Below are 14,107 nucleotides of genomic sequence, written 5' to 3' on the forward strand. Positions count from 1 at the left end.
ACTACCACACCACAGGTACCCGCAAGAATAATGTTTTTCTGAATTTCAGTTAAAGCTCACAGGCCCCTTGTTAAGATGCCCTGAGCTAGAGACTCTTAGAATTAAGATAAAAGAAAGGTACAGGCCCTGTGCTATACCAACCACTTTCTCTCTTGTTGGGAGTACTTTACTTGCAGACTATACCTCCAAATGTTTGTGATACTGAGAAAAAGTAGGTTCTTTTCTCCCGATGAGACTTTAAAGCCAATTCCTGAGACATGGGGGGGTTTCAAAGAAAAAGTTTATTTGGTTGCACAAGCAAACCAATGACGTCATGAGCAGACGTCATGGCTCAAGACTGCCTCCTGGATCTGCAGAAATGCTAGTATTTTATAACATCAGTTTGCTAATGAGTAATTTGGCGTAGTGTTTGCACATGTTCTTTTTGTTTTTTTAAGATTTATTTATTTATTTCTCTCCCCTTCACCCCCACTCCCCACCCCGGTTGTCTGTTCTCTTTGTCTATTTGCTGCCGACTTCTTTGTCTGCTTCTGTTGTTGTCAGCGGCAGGGGAATCTGTGTTTTTCTTTTTGCTGTGTCATCCTGTTGTGTCAGCTTTCTATGTGTGCGGCGCCATTCCTGGGCTGGCTGCACTTTCTTTCGTGCTGGGCGGCTCTCCTTACAGGGCGCACTCCTTGCGCGTGGGGCTCCCCTATGCGGGGGACACCCCTGTGTGGCAGGGCACTCCTTGCACGCATCAGCACTGCGCATGGGCCAGCTGCACATGGGTCAAGGAGGCCCCAGGTTTGAACCTTGGACCTCCCATGTGGTAGACGGACACCCTAACCACTGGGCCAAGTCCACCACCTGCACATGTTCTTTTGTTAATAAACATTAAAGGGCTAAACCAGGATGGGGATGGGTACTGACCAAGGTGGGGGGGTGGGGTATGAGTTAGAAAGTTACAAACCTTAGCAGAGATAAGGCATAGAAGAAAGGGTACCAAAACCAAAAGTCCGCTACAAGGTTTTTCATGTGGAGATCAGAGGAAGGTGGAGTGGTCACCAGTTGGAGAAAATACAGCGCTTACTGGGACATGGAGACTGATATGACTATAGACAAAGAAAGAATTTATTGAGAAGCTCTCCCAATGGAGGGGGTCTGAAGAACAGACTTCAGCCCCCCTACCAGCGTGGTGGGGGACTGAACAGAGAATTCAGCCCACTCCTGGAAGGGGGGGGATTTGGATTTATACAGAACTTTCTTAGGCAGGGAAATGAGAGTTGGTAAGAGGGGGTTGAGGGTCTGAATGAAGTACAGGAGCCAATAGGAAGCCCTAGAGATGAAAATTTTCCCTGATAGTGGCTAGAGGATTAACCTAGTGGGTTAAGGAGTTATGGTTTCTTGGTATGCTGCAGGAGCAGATGTTTCTTTGATCTGCAGAGATTTTATCTCTCTCTGATATGCAGGTAGGGAAGGTTTCCATTTCCCTTTACTCCTGTCTCTCTGTGGTTTCTTTTTTTTTTTTTTTAAAGATTTATTTATTTATTATTTAATTTCCCCCCTCCCCTGGTTGTCTGTTCTTGGTGTCTATTTGTTGTGTCTTGTTTCTTTGTCTGCTTTTGTTTCTTTGTCCGCTTCTGTTGTCGTCAGCGGCACAGGAAGTGTGGGCGGTGCCATTCCTGGGCAGGCTGCACTTTCTTTTCACGCTGGGGGCTTTCCTCACGGGCGCACTCCTTGCGCGTGGGGCTCCCCCACGCGGGGGACACCCTTGCGTGGCAAGGCACTCCTTGCGCGCATCAGCACTGCGCATGGGCCAGCTCCACACAGGTCAAGGAGGCCCGGGGTTTGAACCGCGGACCTCCCATATGGTAGACGGACGCCCTAACCACTGGGCCAAAGTCCGTTTCCCATCTCTGTGGTTTCTTTGTTTAACCTGTGGAGAAGTGCCGTGCCCTTGTACATGTAGGCTTATGGGGGATGGGGTTAGCCTTTCCCCAGTGCATATCAGGGGAAACTGAGCTACAGCTTGTTAGTTATTGTAAAACTCTAACATCACCCTTTCCGTAGAAATGTTCATATACAAAGGTGAGATCCATCTGGAGGAATCATCACAATGAAAGTTTTCTGGTCTGGAGTAATCATTACTGAGTTTCCACCTTATCAGGTTTGCAATGATTAACAGGTCATACGGCTGTGATTCCATTCCGATTCATTGAGCAAAGCTGCCTACGTGGAAGGACTGTGTATTTCCCCCCAAGGATGAGCCATATCACAGTGGGAATGGAGCAGATTAGTGAAGCAGGCTAGTAAGATAGGAAATTAATAGATGGATCTGGAACCTGGCAAGAAGTCCCCGTGGACATCAGCAACCCCGAGATGGCTGCTGGAAGGCCCTCCCCAAGATTCTGCCACTCAGAAGAAGACTTCTCTGCAACCAGGAGTAGCCCCGGATATTCCCCCAAGGACTTTATCATTGGGCCCTCCTAGGAGATTGATGGGGGAAATAAGCAACCAAAGTGGTGAACAGCTGGAACTCCTCCCCTGCCATTAGCAAAGGGGTGGAATAATTAGTTTAAAAAGCAGCACTGGGACCAGTTCGCTCCCGCCTGGCTCTCTTGCCTCTGGATCCGGGCTCCAGCTGCTTCTACCTCGCTTGGATCACCACGGAAGTAACACCTGGGCATTTATAACCTATAATGGGGAATTGTAGCCTATAAATCAGCCCTCTTTATCACTTTTCAGTCCCTTCCTCTCTACCTAGGACCCCTGCTCTGTTATTTTCTCCCATTTCTCTTCCCTTCCTACCTGAATAAATTACTGGCCTAACTCACCCAATGTGCTCTTGAAATTCATTTCTCCACCATAGTCAAAGAACCTTACCGAAATCCGGTAATAACATAAGGACCCTCATCCCTTCCAGGCCACCAAACTCCCAAATTCCGACACCCATCCCTTCTAGACCACCAGACCCCTGCATTCCAAGACTACCCTACCTCCTAGCCTACTACCCCCAAGCTATGCATAAGAAGAATTCACTTTTACAGCCCCTTATTAAGTCATATCCACCACCTTCCTCAATCCGGCTGAACTCTAATGTTCAGACCCCTTCCATTGGGAGAGCTTCCCAATAAACCCTGCCTGCCTGCAATCCTCAGACTCAGTGTCCCAGTGAGCACCGTTTTTTTCTCTAACAATTACAATGACAAGTTTTCAGTTGAAAGTGGCCACGTACAAAGGGTGAAGTCAGCCTAACCAGTTTTGGTAATTTTGGATATTAACCCCTTTGGCTAATTTTTAAATTATATTATGTTTTAGTAATCATACATATCAAAGGTGCAGTCATACAGAATTCACAATGAATCAAATGAAAATCCTCATTGATACTTTCAACCAAAAACCTTACCTGAGTTATGCTACCAAATGAAAACTTGCTTTAGAAGTTAACCCTGAAGATTCTAGAATCCAGATTTGGTTTCAGAATCAAAGAGCTAGACATGTACTCCAGAGAACAGAAGTTGAGGAGGCCTTAGAAACAAGTCAAGACCACAGGCAAGATCACTCTGCAAAGGTTCAAGATAGAGAAGCCAGATAGTGCAGTACCTCCTATGCCTTACCTTTTTCCAATTATGTGCTCTCATCAAGGCATTTAAGAACAACCCTTACCCTGGGATTGATTCCAGAGAAGGACTTGCTAAAGAAATTGGGATTCCAGAGTCAAGAGCCCAAATTTGGTTTCAAAACTGAATATCTAGATTCTGTGTCCAGAGAAAAAGAGAACCTGTTGAGGTCTTAGAATAAAGACAAGACCAAGGACAAAATCTCTGAGATGATAGAGTTCAAGGCACAGAAGCTACACAAAATATCACCAACCTCACTAGCAACTGTTTGATTTCTCTGGAACTAGAATGATGGGCCACAGAAACAAGTTCAGTGTATCTGATATTATCACCCTGGGACCCAAATCTTTCTCTCTCACTCTTCCTGGGAATGTGCCCCTCCGCTGAGACTGCAAATTGAGCAAACTGGACATTGTAAGCAAGACTGCAGGAAGCTGAGACAGGTCCAAGAGGTACTTCACAGTGCTACTGACCCAGCCTGGCTCTAGAGTTCAGCAGAGCGTGAGGAGAGTGAAAATAAAACTAATACAGGGAAGCGGACTTGGCCCAGTGGTTAGGGCATCCGTCTACCACATGGGAGGTCCGCGGTTCAAACCCCGGGCCTCCTTGACCTGTGTGGAGCTGGCCCACGCGCAGTGCTGATGCATGCAAAGAGTGCCGTGCCACGCAGGGGTGTCCCTGTGTAGGGGAGCCCCACGCACAAGGAGTGCGCCCCATAAGGAGAGCCGCCCAGCACGAAAGAAAGTGCAGCCTGCCCAGGAATGGCACCGCCCACACGAAGAGCTGACACAGCAAGATGACGCAACAAAAAAAGAGACACAGATTCCCATGCCGCTGACAACAACAGAAGCAGACAAAGAAAAACACACAGCAATAGACACAGAGAACAGACAACTGGGGCAAGGGGAGAGGAGGGGAAAGGGAATAAAAAAAAAAACAGTACTGAATTGTATGCTTGAAAGTGATTAAAAGGGAAAATATTTTTTTAAAAAATTAAAATACATCCACAAATTCTTAAAAAAAAACCAAAAAGCTAATACATGTCATTTTGCAGTCATCAGAGTAATAATTGATTCAGGCAAAAATCATCAGTGTATGTAAAAACCTTGAAATGAATATTTATGAAGAACAAGATATATATTGTCTCAAAGAATCTCTCCACAGGTTACTTACAAATTACAGAAGGAAAACTGGTGAAGTTTCAACAGAGAAATTTGGCAGACTCCACCTTAACCAAGTGTTCAAAATTCACTTCAGCAGTTTCACAGACTGGCATGAGGCTCCTCCTGATATGAAGTATCTAAAGAGGACACAATATCTTTCTGTGGTATTATTGCCAAAAGTGCATAAATTTAAATAAATAAATAAATTTTCAAAGTGCATAAATTTAATTTAATAGTAAGGAAACACCAAACAAGCAAAACTGAGTGACATTCTATAAAGTTACAGATCTATACTCTTCAGCAATGGATTGAATAATTGCAGTAAGGATGGAGAGAAATTATGCTAACTCAAGAAATAGAGAGTAAGTCTTCTGAAGACTTATCTTCTATATGTAGATTGTGCTACCATTATGTGGGGAAAGGGCACAAATTCAGAGACCTGTTTATGCCTAAAATTTCTCTCCAAAGATGCTCAAGAAACTGGTAACATTAGTTATCTCTTGGGAAGAGAGGTGGAAAACTGGTATTGGAGATAGAACTGTTTTGTATGTTAATCTTTTTTCTTTTTACTTTTTATTGTCATATCATAGGTACAAATCAAATTTCTCATTTTAACCTCTTTTAAGTATTCAACTCAGTAGCAATAATTCTATTCACAACATGTTCTACCATCATTAATATCCATTACCTTAACTTTTTCATCATCTCAAACAGAAACTTTGCACCCATTAAGCAGTAAATCCCTCTTCAGTCCCTCCACCATGGCCTCTGGTAACTTGTAATCTACTGTCTGAAGCAGGCTAGAGAGGAAATCAATAGACAGATCTGGAACCTGGCAAGAAGTCCACATGGAAATCAATATCCCCAGGATGGCTACTAGAAGACTCTCGCAAGAAATCTAATTTGCATTGAGATTTCTTCTGGAAGCCAGGAGAAGCCCTAGATATTCCGCAGGGACTTTATCATTGGGTCCTCCTGGGGGCTTGAAGGGTGGGATAATCAATCAAAAGAACAAACAACTGGAACTTCTCCCCTGCTGTTAGCAAAGGGGTAGAATAATTAATGGTTTAAAAAACAAGCACAAACTGAACTCTCTCTTGCACTCTCTTGCCTTCACCCAGTTCCAGTATCTGTATGCGCCTTATTCTGGCTTCTTCATCCCCACCTGGATTGATACACAAGTAAAACCTGGGCATTTATAATCCATAATGGGAAATCGTAGTCTGTAAATCAGCCCGCTCTATCACTTTTTAGCCCCTTCCTGTCTACCCGGGACCCAGGATCTGTTATTTTCTCCCATTTTTCTTCCCTGCCTACCTTAATAAATTACTGGCCTAACTAACCTGATGTGCTCTTGAAGTTCATTTCTGCAGCATAGTCAAAAACCTAGACAAAATCCAGTTACATATCTGTCTATTTTATAAAGTTTGCTCACAGGTACTTAATGTAAGTGTTTTCATAAAATCATACAATATTTGTCTTTTTGTGTCTGGCTTATTTCACTCAACATGACGTCTTCAAAGTTCATCCAGGTTGTAACATGTATCAGAACTTCATTTAATTCTACCTGGGCCAGTGGCCATTCTTCTGTTCAAATCTGGTTAAAGCATGGACTGTGACACCCACCCAGTGATCCATCCAAAAGCAAGGACTGCAACCTAAACTCCAAATACCAGAGATGGAAATCCTTAGCCTTGCTAAGGGAACACCTCAATCTCTAAATCTTTATTGTATTGTTTTGCACAGGGCATTCTCTGTACTAGTTTGTTGTGGTTATAAAAGAATTAGCAAAACAGCTTACATTTGTATTTATTTTCTATTTCATATTCTCCCTGTCCCATGTTTTTTCTTTCAAAACCCATTCCTTTCAAAGAAAATAAATCTGTTGGAGAAAAAAAATTGTAGTTATGGGAAGCAGATTTGGCCCAACGGATAGGGCATCCGCCTACCACATGGGAGGTCCAAGGTTCAAATCCAGGGCCTCCTGACCCGTGTGATGAGCTGGCCCACGCGCAGTGCTGATGTGCGCAAGGAGTGCCCTGCCACACAGGGGTGTCCCCTGTGTAGGGAAGCCTCACGTGCAAGGAGTGCGCCCCGTAAGGAGAGTCACCCAGCACAAAAAAAGTGCAGCCTGCCCAGAAATGACGCTGCACACACAGAGAGCTGAAGCAGCAAGATGATGCAACTAAAAGAAACACAGATTCCGGGTGCCACTGACAGGAATACAGGCAGACACAGAAGAACATGCAGCGAATGGACACAGAGAGCAGACAACTGGAGGGGGGGAAGGGGAGAGAAATAAATAAAAAATAAATCTTTAAAAAAAAATTGTAGTTATAGATTTGCCTTGCATCTCCTTAAAGTACCCCCGTTCTTTCTCCTATATGCTTTTTTAAGGAAGTACTGGGGATTGAACCCATGACCTCTTCCATAGGAAGCAGGCACTCAACCACTTGAGCTATATCCACCTCTCTTAAAAGTCCCTTTTTGTTGAAGATGAGTTGACTGCATGCTCTTTTAGAAAAGTATCAGAGCAGAACACCGTACCCTATTAGAGATTTCAGTTGTTTTCATAACATCACATTTTTCTAAGTATAACTGAAACTGTAATCAATGATATCATCATGTAGCTCAGTATTAGGCTAGAATAGACAGTGAGAACTTTAAAAGTCTTTAAGAATTTTATACAACCCCCAAATATTTAAATAAATTACACATTTAATTTCTGCTTTGTGTTTTCTCTTTTAGAAAGATACTGGTTACCACAAAGAAACTTCAGCAATATTGGAAGAAAACTATTTTTCTAGTAAATTTACAAAAACTTAAGATTCCCAATGGAATCAAGATTATCTTCTTGATACCACCATCTTAATATAATTAAGTCCTTATTGAAACATTAATATCCCCACTCTAAGAACACTTTAATTTCAACAATGAGGGTGATTCTTTAAAATTGCAGAGTGCAGATCTTTGCAATCTGCAATCTGCAATCTTGCAGATCTTTACAAGTACTAAGTGTCTGAAATAAGCAGTCAACAATGGATTTGATATTATTTTATAAGTAATATTTCCTTTAGCAGTAAGCATAAGTCTGCACATTTACAATAGTCTTAGGAAATAAATGTATGATTATGTACAGTATTTTCTGATACACAAGTTTTTTTTAAAACAGAAGATTAACACTGATAAAAATTCTGATCAGAATAAAATGTGACTAAAATTTAAAACATTGTCAAATATAACATCCCATCTAAACTTTTCCACAGTTTATGTGAGTATTATATTTTTCAGGTTTTGAATATATTTCTCCATTGTGAATTAAAATATAAAAATATTGATAATATTAATTTTCATGAACATATATATTTAAGCACCTCACTTTTTACAAGGTGAAAAACAAATTCTTCTATAACAGTTTGCAATTAAAGATATCCTTAAGGATTTTATTAGAATATTAAAAGTTGTCAGGTTTGTTTATCACAGTGACAAATAAGTTATTAAAATAGTTTGGAAAAGACTTAACTTCCAAAATAACAATAGTTTTATGTTTTGTTTTTTAAAATTTATTTTATTTACTTATTTCTCCCCACTTCCTTGTTATATGCATTTGCTGTGTCTGTTTGTCGTATGCTGGTCTTTTTTCTTATGAAGCACTGGGAACCGAACTCAGGACCTCCCAGTGGGAGGGAGGTACCTAATCGCTTGAGCCACCTCCATTCCCTGTTTTGTTGTGTCTCTCATTATGTTTTCCTCTGTGTGTCTCTTGTTGCATCATCTTGTTGGGTCAGCTTGCCACACCAGCCCATCATGTCAGCTCACTTTCTTGCTTGTCTTCTTTAGGAGACAGTGCGAACAGAACCCAGACCTCCCTTGTGGTATGGGGGAGCTTAATCTCTTGAGCCACATCTGCTTCCCTTTATGTTCTTTTTAGACAATAAGGATATGGTAAGGCCAGAATAAAGTGTATTAAGCCATTCTGATAAAGCACAGAGTCTTTATTCTTTATATATGGATCACTTCAAAAGGACTTCTAAATTTTTTCACTTAAAACAAATTAACAATTTACTAAAACTGTAGTACTTTAACAGAGAGAAAATCAAACTCTGATTTTGCATCAGTACCCTATTTGGCAAACAAGTCTGAGTTAGCATAGATTATAATAAATTAAGGTGGCATTGGACAGGTTTTTCTGCTTTCAAGTTACTTTAAGACAAATTTCACCTTTCAATACGCTTATTGAATAATAGTCAGCAATAAGTAAAATTTGCTTCCACCAACTGTTCTACAACTTTCCATATCCATTCAAGTCTTGTCCTACATATTCCCGCCCTGATTTTATGAAAACCAGCCATCTTGTTTTAGGACAAAACACTCCCACAGCATTGTTTTATAATCCAACATTTTACCGCTTTTGTGACAGAGGATGTTATGGGAACATCTATGACATATACTTAATCCTATTGGGAACATCATTAAAGACTTTAAGGTATTTATCAAGAAAGTTTTATTTGCGTTTTAGATAATGGCTTTGGCAGAATGTGGAGCATGACTTAGAAGTTTGAAGAGTGAATGCCAGTGTTGCAAATAATCCAGGAAAGAGAAGTTGAAGCAAGGCAGTGGCACTGGGGATAGAATATAAATGATCTACTCCTATCTAATGCTTTGGATTCCTATTACAGAAACTTATCCTTCTCAGAAGCCTTGGCCTTCTTTGATTCTAACTTAACTATGACTTCCTGACTCTAACCCATTTGCCCCATTCCATCTACCTTCAATGATAGAAGCAAACGAGTAAGATGCTAGTATAATGGAGAGACCAGCCAGGCAAGAGTGGATAATAACGACTTACAGTGCTGCTGAACGCTCTAGGTTCTGGGTTTCTAGGTTCTTGGCTATGTCACATAAAGGAATTTAAGGACTTGCCATAGGTTAGGCAAAGGAGGAAAGAGTTTATTAAGAAATGAGAAAAAGAAAAAGTACGCAGACACGGGGGCAGGGCATGGTACGGGGCGAGGCACGTGCATAGGGTTCCGGGGTAGGTCTTTTTAAGGCCGTTTCTCCTCCCCCGTTGCCATATTAAGGAGGCATCTCAGCTACTTGCTGATTGTTGCCTTTCTGCCTTCACCTGGTAGCTTTTAAGGAACTTTTCTGTCTGGCATTATCCAGGGCTTCTTTTGAGCCTGGGTGTTGCAAACTGAACTCAGAAATAGTGTCTTGGCAGACTTGTCGTCTGTAAGGTTACAGCTGTGTTCTAGAGCAGTGGCCTTCCCTCAGGGGGTGCCCTGGCAGGCTCTTGTGGCCCTGTTTTGACCAGCAGGTTCTAGCTGTTACAGCTTTATTCTGACCAGCCCCCTTCCCTCCCTTCCTAGAGTAACCTGCCTCAGTGCTTTCATATCCGTTATCTGAGTTGATGTTCACAACAAAGCTGTGAGATTGGTGTTATATTCTATTTGGCCAATGAGAACTGAGGCCTAAAATGAAGTGCCGGGCCAAGAAGACCAAACAAGTCAGAGGCAGAGTTCACTTACAGGCTGGGTCTTTTTAATGATCTACAAAGAAAGGACAGTTAGGCTGACAACAGATTCCCCAACAGAAAAATGGAAGTCAGAAGATAGCGGATACAATCGAATGCTCACAGAAAACGACCATCAACTTAGAATTGGGTACCAAGAAAAATTATCTTTCAAGAATGAGGGTCAAACAAATAAAATAATTTCCAATTACACGGAGTCTAAGTTTAACATCTATGTACACAGTCTAAAGGAATTTCTAAAGGACATACTCCAGGAAAAAAATTACCCTAGAAGGAAGGTCTGAAATATAAGACATGATAAGCAAAGAAGCTGGTATACACTTAGGTGGCTCTAAACAAACATTATATAAAATAAAATCAAACAACAAAAGTGTGTAAGTCAGGGGAAGCAGATTTGGCTCAATTGATAGAATATCCACCTACCATATTAGAGGTCCAGGGTTCAAATCCAGGGCCTCCTGACCAGTGTGGAGCTGGCCCATGCACAGTGCTGATGCGCACAAGGAGTGCCATGCCATGCAGGGGTGACCCCGGGAAGGAGAGCCCTACGTGCAAGGAGTGCACCCTGCAAGGAGAGCGGCCCCACATGAAAAAAGCACAGCCTGCCCAGGAGTGGCGCCGCACACACAGAGAGGTGATGCAGCAAGATGATGCAACAAAAATGAGACAGATTCCTGGTGCCACTGACAAGACTGCAAGCGGACGCAGAAGAACACACAACAAATGGACACAGAGAGCAGTCACTGGGCGTGGGGGAGGGGTAAGGGGAGAGAAATAAATTTTTAAAATTGAAAAGAAAGTATGTAAGTCAGGAGGTGAATGATCAAAGTTAAAGACTTCTAAGATTATACTTGGGTGCAGGGAGTTAAGATATAAATTCATTTAAGACTTTAAGATCAGAATGCATGGTTAAATTTCAAGTGTAACTAATAAAAGAACAGTGGTTATAACTCATAAATTTTTTTGTTTTCTTTCGTTTTTCTTTTTTTATCTTTTGTAACTTATAAATTAACCAAAGAAAAAAATAGACCAAGAAGGGAAAACACTTTAATTAAAAAAAAAAGTAAACTCAATACTTTAGTCAGCATAAGAAAGGAAGATAAAATTAAAGCACTAAAGTAAGAAAGCAGAAATGTCTACACTATATTAGAAATACAAAGTAAAGTAATTTTTCTGATTAAAAGCCAGAGAAGAGTCGAAATAAAAATAATATGCTATTTATAAGAGACTCACCAAAATCATTAAAGAACATGAGCAGTTGAGAATAAAAAGATGGGAAAGATACATCAGATAAATAGCAATCAAAAGAAAGTTGTAAATATAGAAACAAATTAGACCTTAATACAAAAAGCATTATCAATGATTTTTAAAAATCTCAAAAAATAATAAAAGGTGAATTCACCAGGAAAATATAAATTTTTAGAACTTATATGCACTTTAGTAATATATATTCAAAATACGTCAGTCAAAATTTGGTAGACTACAAAAAGAAATCGACAAATCTATTACCACATTGTGAAATTTTATTGACTTTCCTCATTATTGGTAAATTAAGCAGATGAGAAATTGTAAAGAAAATTTGAAAAAAAAAACAACTAAATTTGATCTAATGGCAATTATATATACTACCTTCAATCAATTATTATAAAGAACTCATGACGTATTTGTAAAAAATAACTGTCATAAAGCAAGTCTCAACAAAATCAAAGAATTATATCCTACAGGTGACATTTTAAACCCAAAAGCAATCATGTTAGAAATTAATCCAAAAAGTCAACTAAAAACAACAACCAAAAAACACCTATATTTAGAAATTAATAAATACTTCTAAATAATTCGGGGGGGGGGTGGATTTGTCTCAACTGATAGAACAACTGCCTGCCACATGGGAGGTCCAGGGTTCAAACCCAGGGCCTCCTTGACCCACGTGGAGCTGGCCCATCTGCAGTGCTGATGCACACAAGGAGTGCCGTGCCACACAGGGGTTTCCCCGTGTAGGGGAGGCCCACGTGCAAGGAGTGTGCCCTGCAAGGAGAGCCACCCTGCACGAAGAAAGTGCAGCCTGCCCAGGAGTGGTGCCGCACACATGGAGAGCTGACGCAGCAAGATGACGCAACAGAAAGAGACACAGATTCCTGGTGCTGCTGACAAGAGTTCAAGTAGACACAGAAGAACACACAGTGAATGGACACAGAGAGCAGACAACTGGGGTGGGGGGAGGGGAGAAAAATAATTAAAAATAAATCTTAAAAAAAAATTCATGGGGAAAGAAGAAATGTTAATGGGAAATTTAAATAACTCTACATATGAAAATCTGTGGAATGCAATGAAACCAATACTTCAAGAGAAATCTTTTATCATTGAATATTGATATTAGAAAAGAAGAAAGGCTGAAAATTAATGACCAATATGTCCAATTAAGAAATTAGAGAAAGAACAAGAGAATAAATCCAAAGAATGAAGAAAGGCGGTAAGAAAGAAAAAAGCAGGAAGGTGGTTGTGACTCAACTGATGATGCATCCACCTGACATATGGGAGGTCAGTGGTTCAAACCCAGGGCCTCCTGGCCCATGTGGTGAGCTGGCCCATGCACAGTGCTGCACGTGCAGGGAGTGCCGTGCCATGCAGGGGTGTCCCTGCGTAGGGGAGCCCCACATGCAGGGAGTGTGCCCTGCGGGGAGAGCTGTCCTGTGTGAGAAGCACAACCCACCCAGGAGTGGTGCCACACACATGGAGAGCTGATGCAGCAAGATGGCACAGCAGAGGAGAGACACGGATTCTTGGTGCCGCTGAAAATGCAAATGGACACAGAGGAACACACAGTGACTGGACACGAGAGCAGACATTAATAAATAAATCTTTAAAAAAAAAGATAAAGGCAAAAATTAATCATTTGAAAACCAAGTTAGTTCTTTAAAAGAACCAATAAGTGGAGTGGGTGTAGCTCAGCTTTATATGTATGGGGTCCTGGGTTCAATTCCTGGTATCTCTAAAAAAAAGAATGACTGCTCTTGGGGATGGGTTTCTTTTAGGGGATGATGAAAATGTTCTGGAATTAGATATTGGCAAGAGTTACACAACTTTTTAGTGGGTATACTAAAAAAACATTACATTGCACACTTTAAAAGAGTGAATTTTATGATGTGAACTATATCTCAATAGTAAATTACAAAAGAAAAAAAGACTTACATGTAAATATGTATCATTGTACTTTTAGGATTTTTGGATAGGGAAGGATTTCCTAAATAAGACACAAAAAACACTTACCATAAAGAAAATTTCGATACATTTAACTATGTTAAAATTAAGAATTCTGTGAATGGGGGGTAGTAGGGAGTAGGGTATATGGGAACGTCTTATGTTTTTTTAGACTAATGTTTTGTGTGATCTATTTATCTTTTTTTAAAAAGACAATAAAAAAAGTCATATGAAAATAAATATGAATGGTTTATAAACACACACACACACACACGAAAGAATTCTGTGAACAAATGACACGTTCAATAAAGTAAAGAAAAGCCACAAACTGGAGGGAAAAAGTAATACATATAATTGAGAAAATCCAGGATTTTCCTATACGTTTCCTATACATTTTAACAAGAGAAAGATACACATACAGCAGGGGGAAAATGAGTCAAAAACATGAGCATAAACATACGAAAATGTGCTCAACTTCATTAAGGAAACTCAAATGAAGACCATGATGAAATACCACTTTATACCTAGTATATTGGCAAAAAATTTTGTTGACAATATCAAATGGGAAACAATGGTTACTCCTTTACACTGCTGCTGGACATATATTTTTATAC

The 14,107-nt window shown here is 40.6% G+C and overlaps 1 pseudogene; it reads left to right on the top strand.

The window, feature by feature from the left end:
- The first annotated feature begins 313 nt into the window (after positions 1-313).
- LOC101418408 (double homeobox protein A-like) lies at positions 314-3,891 on the top strand (annotated as a pseudogene).
- The last annotated feature ends 10,216 nt before the right edge of the window (positions 3,892-14,107 follow it).

This window comes from Dasypus novemcinctus, chromosome 9 (assembly GCF_030445035.2).
Source record: "Dasypus novemcinctus isolate mDasNov1 chromosome 9, mDasNov1.1.hap2, whole genome shotgun sequence".
NCBI classification, from domain to species: Eukaryota; Metazoa; Chordata; class Mammalia; order Cingulata; family Dasypodidae; genus Dasypus; species Dasypus novemcinctus.